General features: G+C 40.4%; 1 protein-coding gene across 1 annotated transcript in view; it reads right to left on the bottom strand.

The window, feature by feature from the left end:
* The window catches only part of LOC128642788 (multidrug and toxin extrusion protein 1-like), a 676487-nt gene extending 665370 nt beyond the window's left edge, over positions 1-11117 (bottom strand). Inside the window, exon 1 of the mRNA XM_053695585.1 lies at positions 10899-11117. The gene's annotated coding sequence lies outside the window, so the exon portion shown is untranslated. The remainder of the gene's footprint in view (positions 1-10898) is intronic.
* Positions 11118-13410: the final 2293 nt, after the last annotated feature.

Here is a 13410-nt window from a genome sequence, read left to right as displayed (position 1 = left end):
TTGAGCGGCTCCACAGTACAAGCAGAGGTTGTTATTTTTTCTTCTTTGCTTTTCTTGTGGGTTCAAGGGACCTCTTATTACTCCAATGTCCATAGCTTCAGGAGTAGACTGTGGTACTGGTCTATTGTAAGAATGTGAGGCTCCAGATGTGATGGGACGTTTTGTAGTGATTTCAACTGAGCCTCGTTCATGCCTTCGTTCACGAAGGCGCCTATCTAAGCTAATACTTAGATTAATTAATGCATCTAATGTGTGGGGTAACTCAACTCTAGCTAACTCGTCTTTGAGTGAGTCTGACAAACCTAACCTAAATTGGTTTCTTAAGGATAACTCGTTCCATCCACTATCCTTGGACCACCTCTTAAACTCAGCTATATAGTCCTCCACAGGTTTTTTATGCTGTCTCAGGGCTCTCATTGAATTCTCAGCAGTTAACTGGAGATAAGGATCATCATATAGCTGAGACATGGTTTGAAAGAAGGTGTCCAAGGACTGTAGATTGGGTCGTTAGTTTCAAAGAAACTGTTAGCCCAACTGCGGGGTTCACCCTTAAGATATGAGATTGTTGTAAGGACTTTTACCTGCTCTGTAGGATAAGTGTGAGGCTTAAGAGTAAAGAGCAGATAACAGGCATTTCTGAATTCCCTGAATGTTTTTCTATCCCCTGAAAAGACATCAGGTGGGTTTACATTAGGTTCAATGGTATGGGATACCTTTTGTTTTTCAGCAATCTCTTTAATATAATTTTTTAAAGTGGTGTTCTCTTGCTGGAGTGAGTTTAAAGCTTGAGTAATGTTTTCTACCTTATCTGTTATGGTCTGCACATGAGTAACTAAGTCTACTGGATTCATTATTGTGGCTTGATTATTATGTCAGGATATTCACCTGAATTGCTGAATTTCCTAATTCCTGTAGGAAGAAATATTTATCCTTTAGTTGAATCCAACTGTAGTGGAATATAAATTAACTAATAAGGATTTCTATGAGTTTTGTTTAATAGGTGTGTAGAAGATTTATTCCTAAATAATAGGTGGCAACATATGAAATCTTGTTCATAATTAGAAATAAACCTTGCATTGATATATGGGGGAAATCTACACAAGTAAATCTATAGTCAGGAGGATGGCAGCTTATGACAGAGATACTAAGTGTAGGACACCAATATAAAAGATACAGACAAATGCAGCACAATAATAGCAAAGATTGTTAACAAGTTATAGTTTTAGGTACCAGGTAATTATTAACATTAGAGAGGAGTATTTAGGTAAGAATTCTTACTATTTAGTGGAAGTCCAGATACTCTGTAACAGGAGGAGATCCTTTGGAGTTGAGACAGTCTGTGTGCAGCTCCGGCGTGTGACGTCACACCTGCAGTGTTACCGAAACCGGAAGTGTGAAACTGTCAGCTCTGGGAGAGCAGGAGTTTCAGGGAGACAGATTGACCCTTAGGAATTACTCCAATGAGATGGTAAGTGAGAGCGGAGGCTCAAAAGGTGATAGCTGGTGAGAGAGGTGAGGTCTGCACAACAGAGATACCAGAAGATGCAGGAGCTGGATACTTCTGAGCTAGTAGAACAAAATAATCAAGCAACTATTAGACTGTGGGAGGAACTTTTATAACTGATGGTAGACACCTCCTATTAAAGGGAAAGCAAGGATAGGTGAAAGCATGACAGTATTCCATCTGGGCCTGGAGTTTTATTTACCTTAATATTTTCCAGTTTTTTCCTGATATCCTCTAAACAAAACTCAGTTAGTGGTATGGACTGGCATGTTCTATTCTGTTCCAAAGTATCATTCAATGGTTCCTCTCTTGTGTATACTGAAGAAAAAAACTGGTTTAGTACCTCAGCCTTCTCCTTGTCATTATTTATCATGCTTCCCTCCACGCATTTTAATGTACCTATATTTATGTACTTAAAGAACCTTTCAGGGTTAGACTTAGAATCCTTGGCAATTAATTTTTCATTTTCAATTTTGGCTAATTTGGTTGCTTTTTTGCATGCTTTGTTACATTCCTTATAAATATTGTATGTTGAGTCTGTACTATTTTCTTTTAATAATTTAAATGCCCTACGTTTTTTCCCAATTTCTCTTAACACATTTTTATTTAGCCATAACGGCTTTGTTTCTTTTGCAAGGTGTATCCAGTCCACTGATTCATCCTTACTTGTGGGATATTCTCATTCCCTACAGGAAGTGGCAAAGAGAGCACACAGCAAAGCTGTCCATATAGCTCCCCCTCTAGCTCCGCCCCCCAGTCATTCTCTTTGCCGCTCTAACAGATAGGGCATCTCCACGGGATGGTAAAGTAAATGTGGTGTTAGATTTGTAGTTTTATATCTTCAATCAAAAGTTTGTTATTTTTAAATAGTACCGGTTTGTGCTATTCACTCTCTGGCAGAAATGTGATGAAGAATTCTGCTGAGAGGAAAACGATTTTAGCATGTTGTAACTAAAATCCATTGCTGTTCCCACACAGGACTGAGGAGTACCAGAAAACTTCAGTTGGGGGAACAGTTTGCAGGCTTAACTGCTTTGAGGTATGTTTCAGTCATCTTTTTCTAGTCAAGACAAGATAATGCTAGAAGACTGACAAGAATCCCCATGTGGGAAGGGTAAGCCATGTTCTGAGACTTAGTATAGAACTAGAGGCTTATTTATGAGGGCTCAATAGACTGGTTAACACTTTTACAGGGCAATCGATTTTTTTTTTTTTTTTTTTTAATATTTTTATTAAGATTCATTTCAGGGCAAACAAAACAAAAATCTCAGTACAATTTATACAGATAAGTCATATTAACACACCAGAAAAGCATAGCATAGATATGAGACAGTTGCAAAATTAGAAAACAAAATTTTTGCCCATTGACATTATCAGCCCTCGGATCAACCTATGAAGCCACTCTTGGGCCTCTGATGGTCATAGAAAAGATTTAACGTGAAGAAGGCTATCAGAAGTTGTAGGAGGACCACTGCAATCGATTATTTTATTTAACAAATACTAAATTTTGACACTTTTAAAGCACTTTTGGTGTGTTTATTTGGGGTTTTATTCCACATGGCATTATTTTTAGTCACCTAAATTGGGTTCTGAAGGCCCCACAGCTCCGGAGTGGAGTGGGAGGGGCCTAATTTCGCACCTCAGTTGTGCAGTTTATTCAGACAGATTTCTTTGCATGCTGCTTCACAAGGGTCCAGAGACTGCTTGAGGACTTCAAGAGGCTTTCTTTTCTCAAATCCAATCCTTAAGGGAAGGTAGGGCCACAGCAGGCTGCTGTGGCAAAGTGCTGTAGTTTATTAACCGGTTGTTTGCTTTAGGCGGCTCTGGTTTGGGCATTGAAGGGTTAATCAGGCTGAAACTTGCTGTGCAATCATATCGAAGCATTAGGCACATACTGTAAAAATTTCAAAAGATTTGCTTCATTTTTCACTGTTTTGTAAAATTGTGTGCGCTTTTATTTTCTTAAAGGCACAGTACCATTTATTGCAAATTGTGTTTTTTACTTGATAAAGTGTTTTTCCAAGCCTGCTTGTGTATAATACTAATCTGTTAAACATGTCTGACACTAAGGAAAAGCCTTGCTCTATGTGTTCAGAAGCCATGGTGGAACCCCCACTCAAAATGTGTCCCAAGTGCACTAATGTGTCTATACACTTTAAAGATCATATTGTGTCACTTAAAAATATAGCCCTAGATGATTCTTTGACTGAAGGTAATGAGGATAGTCCGCCTTCCTCTCCCCATGTGTCATCACCAGATACACCCGCTCAAGCGATACCTAGTACCTCTAGTGCATTGGCACCTATTACATTGCAACAACTAGCGACAGTCATGGATAATTCCCTTGCGGCCTTTCTATCCAAACTGCCAGTTTTCCCTAAAAAGCGCGATAGCTCTGTCTTGAGAACAGATGAGGAGCAGTCGGAAGCTTTGGGAGGTTTATCTGATGTACCCTCACAACACTCTCAAGTAGGGGCGAGGGATGTAATGTCTGAGGGAGAAATTTCTGACTCAGGAAAAGTTTCTCAGCGGGTAGAATCAGATTCACTAGCGTTTAAATTTAAATTGGAACACCTCCGCATATTGCTTAGGGAGGTTTTATCAACTCTGGATGATTGTGACCCTATGGTGGCCCAGAGAAATTGTGTAAAATTGACAAATATCTAGAAGTCCCTGCATACAATGATGCGTTTCCAATCCCTAAGAGGGTGGAGGATATTGTTGCTAGGGAGTGGGAGAGACCAGGTGTACCTTTTTGTTCCCCCCTTATCTTTAAGAAAATGTTCCCCATAACTGATCCCAGGCGGGACGTGTGGCAGACGGTCCCTAAGGTAGAGGGGGCAGTTTCAACACTAGCCAAGCGCACAACCATACTAATTGAAGACAGTTGTGCTTTCAAATATCCTATGGACAAAAAATTAGAAGGTTTACTAAAGAAAATATTTGTTCAACAAGGTTTCCTTCTCCAACCTATTTCCTGCATTATTCCTGTAACTACTGCAGCAGCTTTTTGGTTTCAGGCGCTGGAGGAGTCGCTCCAGAGGGAGACTTCATATGACGAAGTCATGGATAGAATTAATGCTCTAAAACTGGCTAATTCTTTTATCACTGATGCCGCTTTGCAATTAGCTAAGTTAGCGGCAAAAAAATCTGGTTTTGCCATTATGGCGCGTAGAGCGCTTTGGCTCAAGTCATGGTCGGCCGACGTATCGTCCAAAACAAAATTACTAAATATTCCTTTCAAGGGAAAGACCCTTTTCGGGCCTGAGTTGAAAGAGATTATTTCAGATGTAACTGGGGGAAAGGGCCATGCCCTCCCGCAAGATAGGCCTTTTAAGGCTAAAAACAAGGCTAATTTTCGTTCCTTTCGCAACTTCAGGAGCGGTCCTGCTTCAACCTCTGCAACCGCAAAGCAAGAGGGTAACGCTTCACAGCCCAAGGCAACCTGAAAGCCATTGCAGGGCTGGAACAAAGGTAAACAGGCCAAAGAGCCTGCAGCTGCTACTAAGACAGCATGAAGGGGTAGCCCCCGATCTGGGACCGGATCTGGTAGGGGGCAGACTCTCTCTCTTTGCTCAGGCTTGGGCAAGAGATGTTCCCGATCCCTGGGAATTAGAGATCGTTGCTCAGGGATATCTTTTAGAATTCAAGGACTCTCCTCCAAGGGGAAGGTTCCACATTTCTCGTCTGTCTACAGACCAGACAAAGAAAGAGGCGTTCTTACGCTGTGTAGAAGATCTACTCAAGATGGGAGTGATATATCCAGTTCCAATTACAGAACAAGGACTGGGTTTTTACTCAAACCTGTTTGTGGTTCCCAAAAAGGAAGGAACTTTCAAGCCAATCCTGGATCTAAAAATTCTAAACAAATTCCTCAGAGTTCCATCATTCAAAATGGAGACCATTCGGACAATCTTACCGATGATCCAGGAAGGTCAATATATGACTACCGTGGATCTAAAGGATGCGTACCTTCATATTCCTATCCACAAAGATCACCATCAGTTCCTAAGGTTCGCCTTTCCGGACAAGCATCACCAGTTCGTGGCCCTTCCCTTCGGGTTGGCCACTGTTCCCAGAATTTTCACAAAGGTGCTAGGGTCCCTTCTAGTGGTACTCAGACCGTGGGGCATTGCAGTAGCACCTTATCTGGATGACATCTTAATACAGGCGTCATCTTTTCCCAGAGCCAAGGCTCATACGGAGATTGTTCTGGCCTTTCTAAGGTCTCACGGGTGGAAGGTGAACACCGAAAAAAGTTCTCTGTCCCCGCTCACAAGGGTTCCCTTCCTGGGAACACTAATAGACTCGGTAGAAATTAAAATATTTCTGACGGAGGTCAGAAGGTTAAAGCTTTTAACTACTTGCCGAGCTCTTCATTCCATTCCTCGGCCATCTGTAGCTCAGTGCATGGAGGTAATCGGATTAATGGTAGAAGCAATGGACGTAGTCCCTTTTGCTCGAATTCATCTCAGGCCACTGCAATTGTGCATGCTCAAACAGTGGAATGGGGATTATGCAGATTTGTCTCCTCAAATACAACTGGACCAGAAGACCAAAGATTCTCTTCTCTGGTGGTTGTCTCAGGATCACCTGTCTCAGGGAATGTGCTTCCGCAGACCGGAGTGGATCATTGTAACGACCGACGCCAGTCTGTTAGGCTGGGGTGCGGTCTGGGACTCCCTGAAAGCTCAGGGCCTATGGTCTCGGGAAGAGTCTCTTCTCCCGATAAACATTTTGGAACTGAGAGCGATATTCAACACGCTCCAGGCATGGCCTCAGCTAGTGGCGGCCAAATTCATCAGATTTAAGTCGGACAACATCATGACTGTAGCATACATCAATCATCAGGGAGGAACAAAGAGTTCCTTAGCGATGAAGGAAGTAACCAAAATAATCAGGTGGGCGGAGGATCACTCTTGCCATCTATCTGCAATTCACATCCCAGGAGTAGACAACTGGGAAGCGGATTTCCTAAGTCGTCAGACTTTTCACCCGGGGGAGTGGGAACTCCACCCGGAGGTTTTTGCCCATCTGACCCAGTTTTGGGGCATTCCAGAATTGAATCTGATGGCGTCTCGTCAGAACACCAAACTTCCTCTTTACGGATCCAGGTCCAGGGACCCCAAGGCGGCATTGATAGATGCTCTGGTAGCGCCTTGGTCCTTCAGTCTAGCTTATGTCTTTCCACCGTTTCCCCTTCTCCCTCGGCTGGTAGCCAGAATCAAACAGGAGAAGGCTTCTGTAATTCTGATAGCGCCTGCGTGGCCACGCAGGACTTGGTATGCAGACCTAGTGGACATGTCATCTGTCCCACCATGGACACTGCCAACGAGACAGGAATACAGGGTCCATTCAAGCATCCAAATCTAGTTTCTCTGCAGCTGACTGCTTGGAGATTGAACGCTTAATTCTATCCAAGCGTGGTTTCTCTGAATCCGTCATAGATACTCTGATCCAGGCTAGAAAGACTGTCACCAGGAAAATTTACCATAAGTTATGGCGGAAATATCTTTTTTGGTGTGAATCCAATGGTTACTCGTGGAGTAAGATTAGGATTCCAAGGATATTGTCTTTTCTCCAAGAAGGATTGGAGAAAGGTTTGTCAGCTAGTTCCTTAAAGGGACAGATATCCGCTCTGTCTATCCTTTTACACAAGCGTCTGGCAGAAGTACCAGACGTTCAAGCGTTTGTACAGGCTTTAGTCAGAATCAAGCCTGTCTATAGACCTGTTGCTCCTCCATGGAGTCTAAATTTAGTTCTTTCAGTTCTTCAAGGGGTTCCGTTTGAACCTTTACATTCCATAGATATTAAGTTATTATCTTGGAAAGTTTTGTTTTTGGTAGCTATATCTTCTGCTCGAAGAGTTTCAGAATTGTCTGCTTTGCAGTGTAATTCACTCTATCTGGTGTTCCATGCAGATAAGGTAGTTTTGCGTACCAAACCTGGTTTTCCTAAGGTGGTTTCTAATAAGAATATTAACCAGGAAATTATTGTTCCTTCCCTGTGTCCTAATCCAGCTTCTAAGAAGGAACGGCTTTTACAGAATCTTGATGTGGTCCGTGCTTTCAAATTCTATTTACAAGCAACTAAAGATTTCAGACAAACATCATCCTTGTTTGTTGTTTATTCTGGTAAGAGGAGAGGTCAGAAAGCGACTGCTACCTCTCTTTCCTTCTGGCTGAAAAGCATCATCCGATTGGCTTATGAGACTGCTGGGCAGCAGTCTCCTGAACGAATTACAGCTCATTCCACCAGAGTTATGGCTTCCACATGGGCTTTCAAGAATGAGGCTTCTGTTGAACAGATTTGTAAGGCAGCGACTTGGTCTTCACTGCATACTTTTGCCAAATTTTACAAATTCGATACTTTTGCTTCTTCAGAGGCTATTTTTGGGAGAAAGGTTTTGCAAGCAGTGGTGCCTTCTGTTTAGGTTACCTGTCTTGTTCCCTCCCTTCATCCGTGTCCTAAAGCTTTGGTATTGGTATCCCACAAGTAAGGATGAATCCGTGGACTGGATACACCTTGCAAGACAAAACAGAATTTATGCTTACCTGATAAATTACTTTCTCTTGCGGTGTATCCAGTCCACGGCCCGCCCTGGCAATTAAGTCAGGTTAAATTTTTTTTTGTTTAAACTACAGTCACCACTGCACCCTATGGTTTCTCCTATTTCTCCTAACCGTTGGTCGAATGACTGGGGGGCGGAGCTAGAGGGGGAGCTATATGGACAGCTTTGCTGTGTGCTCTCTTTGCCACTTCCTGTAGGGAATGAGAATATCCCACAAGTAAGGATGAATCTGTGGACTGGATACACCGCAAGAGAAAGTAATTTATCAGGTAAGCATAAATTCTGTTTTTTTTTATTTTTATTTTTATAACCATATGGTATGTATTGATATGTATATTTATTTAACACATTTTTAAATATTATCCATTTATCCTCTGTATTTTTATTAGAAAATACATTGTCCCAATTTATATCATTTAATGATTTCCTTAAATCATTGAATTTTGCTTTCTTGAAATTAAAAGTCTTAGTTAAGCCTTTAAAACACTGCATATGAAAAGAGATTTCAAATGTGACCATGTTATGATCACTGTTACCCACATGTTCTTTAACTTCTATGTTTGATATTATATCTGTATTGTTTGATAGCACTAAATCCAATATAGCTTTACTCCTAGTTGGCTCCTCTATTAATTGTGACAAGAAGTTATAATTGTCTAGAACTTTAAAATCAAGCTCTAGATATAAATGCACAGGAAACTCCTAGTAGGAGACAAGCATAAGAACGATATCCCAGCTTCAAGGAATGAATCAGAAGGGGTTAAAAGGTATATTAATTTATTAAAAACAAGTCACAAGGCATATGATGAGACTTGTCCCACTCATAGACCGCTGCAAGCAAAAGACTGTGTGTATCACAATGTCTTATGAGTGCTGTTCAAGTCCGGTATGGAACAAGGCTCCGCGCCTTTTGTGATGTCACTACTTTTGCTTGCAGCGGTCTATGAGTGAAACAGTCTCATTATATGCCTTGTGACTTGTTTACAATATTGCAGATACATTGATTGATCACATTCTATGCCATGTCTATGTACATATTATACACAAGTATGCACTTTCATTCATGTTAGCCTGGACGTGTGCATATCCTAGCTTAAATGTTCAGCTATAGGATGCAATTTAACCATTTAATTGTCTCTTTCAGCAAATGTCTAGTTTTAGCTTCACACAAATATGTAGCATGTCCAAGCTTAAAGGGACACTGAATCCAATTTTTTTTTAATTTTAAGCAACTTTCTAATTTACTCTTATTATCACATTTTCTTCATTCTCTTGGTATCTTTATTTGAAATGCAAGATTGTAAGTTTAGATTCCGGCCCATTTTTGGTGAACAACTTGGGTTGTTCTTGCTGATTGGTGGATAAATTCATCCACCAATAAAAAAGTGCTGTCCAGAGTTCTGAAACATGCCTTCTTTTTCAAATAAAGATAGTAAGAGAACGAAGAAAATTTGATAATAGGAGTAAATTACAAAGTTGCTTAAAATTGCATTCACTATCTGAATCACAAAAGAAAAAAAATTGGGTTCAGTGTCCCTTTAAATGTGCAGCTATAGGATGCAATTTAACCATTTAATTGTCTCTTTCAGCAAATGTCTAGTTTTAGCTCCACACAGATATGTAGCATGTCCTAGCTTAAATGTGCAGCTATAGGATGCTCTTTAACCATTTGTCTCTTTCAGTAAATGTCTAGTTTATGTGAAAAACGCATAGGTAGCATGTCCTAGCTTAAATGTGCAGCTATAGGATGCAATTTAACCATTTAATTATTTTTTTAGCAAATGAGATGAGGAGGACGACAAAGTCGTAGAGGGGCCATTCCGGGATGAGGGGGTCTGTGACGGACCGCCAGTACCCCGAATGAGTACCTCCGTCAGAACACTTCCCTTGTCCTGGACATCCCTTTATCCAGAGCAATAACTCCTGGTATCTCCCTTTGACCGCAGTCTAAATTTATATAGGTGAACAGAACTGAGACAACACTCAGTTGTCTGAACACAAAAATGAACACTTTATTTAAAAGTAGCACACAGATTTATACACCCTGGCATTCCAGAGTCACAGAGCTTCAGGTTACAGAGGGCATTGGTTAAACAGTAAAGCAAACATATGAACAATACAGCAAACCTCTAACAATTGTCTATTCACAGATAAAACAGATTAACATATCAAGTTAATTAACTGGGGAGGAAAGTTTACTCAGACAATTTGATTTTGGCAGTCTAGTTAACATAATCACACAGGAACACAATCAGTTTACCCAGACAGACTCCTGAGGCACAATCAGATTGTAAACGTAAATAAAATACATCTTATTGCAAAATATAAAAACAGCTCTTATTAACTATTAAGTCCTTTATGCCCACTTGGTTTATAGAGTCACAATTGCTCCCTCAAGGGGCACTCACACCCTGTACCCATCCTGTATTTATGGATACAGGGTGACATGGACATAAGATAGAGTTATGAAAGTACATGGGGTGTGGGTCTCTGGGTATCCTTAAGCCCATGTACCTCCTGCCCAAAGAATGCTCCATAACAGGCCCTCAGATCTTGGTGACTCACGTCGCATATCTCTCCCTTCGGAAGGAGACTAACACAGGAGGAGACCCCAGACGGGTTGACTTTGAAGTTAGTCCGTAGATCCATTCCACCAAAGCCCGTATCCACACAGTACCCCAAACAAATTGTCCCAAACAGAACATTACCACCGTGATTACCTGGGACATTTATCCTTTCTGTGTGCACCATCACATTTGTTTTTGTGTTTTTTGAATATATATATATATACAATACACAATCTAGCATTGTGCTCTGCCTTACCGGTCTGTCACTTCCTGTTTCCTCTTCCTACGGCGCAATGGAGCGTGGGATGACGTCACCTGTAGGCATACAACTGTAGGTATCCAGATGATAGCGCTTCCTTCATCCAAAAAGCACTGAAAATAGGTACACAGATACAAAGGAGAGTCCGGATTCTATGTTAATATAAAACTTACACATTTATTGAAAATCCAAGTAAAAGCACTGTGTATCAGCAGATACAATTCATCAGACCAGACTGACACTCTTAGCATAGACAGCCTGGCAAACTGCAGCAGACATGTTTCGTGCCTTCAGGCACTTGTTCACTGCTCACAGGTGTCCCAGCTTGTTAACCTTAAATAGGCTGTTCTTAAAGGTATATTTACAAATATAGAAAAAATTCTCTGAATAAAGTCCACACTAATATCTCTCTTAAACATTATACATAATGTACAGAATAATTGGAAACATTAGAAGGAATAAATCTTAAATACATAAATACATTTAAAAGTACATGACTATAAGTACATAGTTAAAGTTCAGATGATAGTCTTAAGGAATTATATCCTACTTATGAATACTATCAACATATGACAATGTATCAATATCCTATCTAGTGTACCAAAACGTATTGTTGCACATGGGGCTAATTGTACAGACACAATACAATCAACGAAATTAGAATGATAAGGAATATAATGTAACAAGGAAAAATTTCCCACATCTCATAATCATCAACTTTTATAATATCCCATATATCATGATAATATCTGATGTATCCTGACATGTATTTTGTATGGACTAAACACACAAGTCTATATCCCTTCTGAAATTCAAACCTTGAGGAATAGTGGTGTTTAAAGTAAAAATCCAGAATACTTCTCTAGTATCTAGCTTGGCTTCTCTATCTCCGCCCCTCTTCCACACAGGTACATGGTCTATTGTTTGGACCATTAGTAAGCTAGCATTTGAGTTATGATACTCTCCAAAATGTCTTGCTATAGGGGTATCTGACTCAATATCCTCTATTGACCTGATATGGGCTAGAAATCTATCTTTTAGGGACCTCTTAGTTTTTCCCACAATGTTTTTCTTAAATTGCAATACTACGCATGTAATATACCTATTGACCTGTAGGGGGTGCTGTAAACAGTATGTGGGAAAAACTAAGAGGTCCCTAAAAGATAGATTCATCATAATTCAAATGTATTTATGTATTTAAAATGTATTCCTTCTAATGTTTCCAATTATTCTGTACATTATGTATAATGTTTAAAAGAGATATTAGTGTAGACTTTATTCAGAGAATTTTTTCTATATTTGTAAATATACCTTTAAGAACAGCCTATTTAGGGTTAACAAGCTGGGACACCTGTGAGCAGGGAACAAGTGCCTGAAGGCACGAAACATGTCTGCTGCAGTTTGCCCGGCTGTCTATGCTAAGAGTGTCAGTCTGGTCTGATGAATTGTATCTGCTGATACACAGTGCTTTTACTTGGATTTTCAATAAATGTGTAAGTTTTATATTAACATAGGATCCGGACTCTCCTTTGTATCTGTATATATATATATATATATATTTATTTAGCTAGTTAACATATATTTAAAAGGACATAAAAGTAGAACAAAAATAAGCTACACTTTATCAAATAAAAAGTGACTAAGCATAATGTGCCCTGTATGCTACTAGTGCTGATTAAAAAACAAACAAAAACCCCCCACAGATACAGTGGACTGGTCCCAATTTGTTATATACTACCAATAGTGCAACAATAAAATGCTCTTACTATGTATTTACCCCTTGCAAATGGAATAAACACATAGGCCTCTAGTTATGAAGCTCCGTATGTACCTGCCTTCGCCGGCCCCAATACGCTCGCCTAAGATCGCCTCACATCGCCGCCGCGGACCTGAATACGCTCGCCAAAGTTATCAATAAATCTATCAAAAAGCCGCACACCAAGTACGGGGCAATGAGTAGCGGACTGTGATAGTTATCAATCATCAATTTCGCTGCTCTTCAGCTTTTTTACAGCTTTATTGATACCCCTGTCACTAAGCACTCACACTATACTATACTATTCTACCCCCTATACCGGCGCCCCCGGAGCCCCCCGCAACTAAATAAAGTTATTAACCCCTAAACCTCTGCTCCCGGACCCCGCCGAAACCATAATAAATATGTTAACCCCTAAACCGCCGCTCCTAGACCCCGCCGCAACTATAATAAATATGTTAACCCTTAAACCGCCGCTCCTGGACCCCGCCACCACCTACATAATACCTATTAACCCATATCCTGCCCCCCTATACCACCACCACCTATAATAAATTTATTAACCCCTATCCTGCCCCCCCTATACCGCCGCCACCTATAATAAATTTATTAACCCCTATCCTGCCCCCTACACTGCCGCAACTATAATAAAATTATTAACCCCTAAACCTAAGTCTAACAGTAACCCTAACACCCCCTAACTTAAATATTAATTAAATAAATCTAAATAATATTACTCTTATTAACTAAAGT

Source organism: Bombina bombina, chromosome 12 (genome assembly GCF_027579735.1).
Source record: "Bombina bombina isolate aBomBom1 chromosome 12, aBomBom1.pri, whole genome shotgun sequence".
NCBI classification, from domain to species: domain Eukaryota; kingdom Metazoa; phylum Chordata; class Amphibia; order Anura; family Bombinatoridae; genus Bombina; species Bombina bombina.
The sequence above is the reverse complement of the archived record's forward strand: the minus strand, read 5'-3'. Positions and strand labels throughout refer to the sequence as shown.